Genomic DNA, 334 nt, shown 5'->3' with positions numbered 1-334 from the left:
GGGGCAGAGCAAGCACTCCATTTAGGCTCTGGAGAGGCAGTGGCAGTCACCTGAAGCATCTGCCAGGCAGGATTTTTAACTCTATCCCATTGCTGCCCTCGGGGAGCTGTGCTGGCAGCAGGGGGATACTGCGGGTCATCCTAAATGAATGCAGCGATGCCGGCATGGGGCTGCCCACTCCCCACACTCCTGCATCACTGGCAGCAGCACCAAGCACTTGCCCAGCACCTGCTCCGTGAGGATCCATCCCGCTGCTGAGGGGAGAAACCATCTGGCTCAGGACTGCCAGAAGTAGCTAGTTACTGATATAAACCAACTAAAGCAGTGGGATTAT

The sequence above is a fragment of the Nestor notabilis genome, unplaced genomic scaffold (assembly GCF_000696875.1).
Source record: "Nestor notabilis isolate BGI_N333 unplaced genomic scaffold, ASM69687v1 scaffold27510, whole genome shotgun sequence".
Classification (NCBI taxonomy): domain Eukaryota; kingdom Metazoa; phylum Chordata; class Aves; order Psittaciformes; family Psittacidae; genus Nestor; species Nestor notabilis.
The sequence above is the reverse complement of the archived record's forward strand: the minus strand, read 5'-3'. Positions refer to the sequence as shown.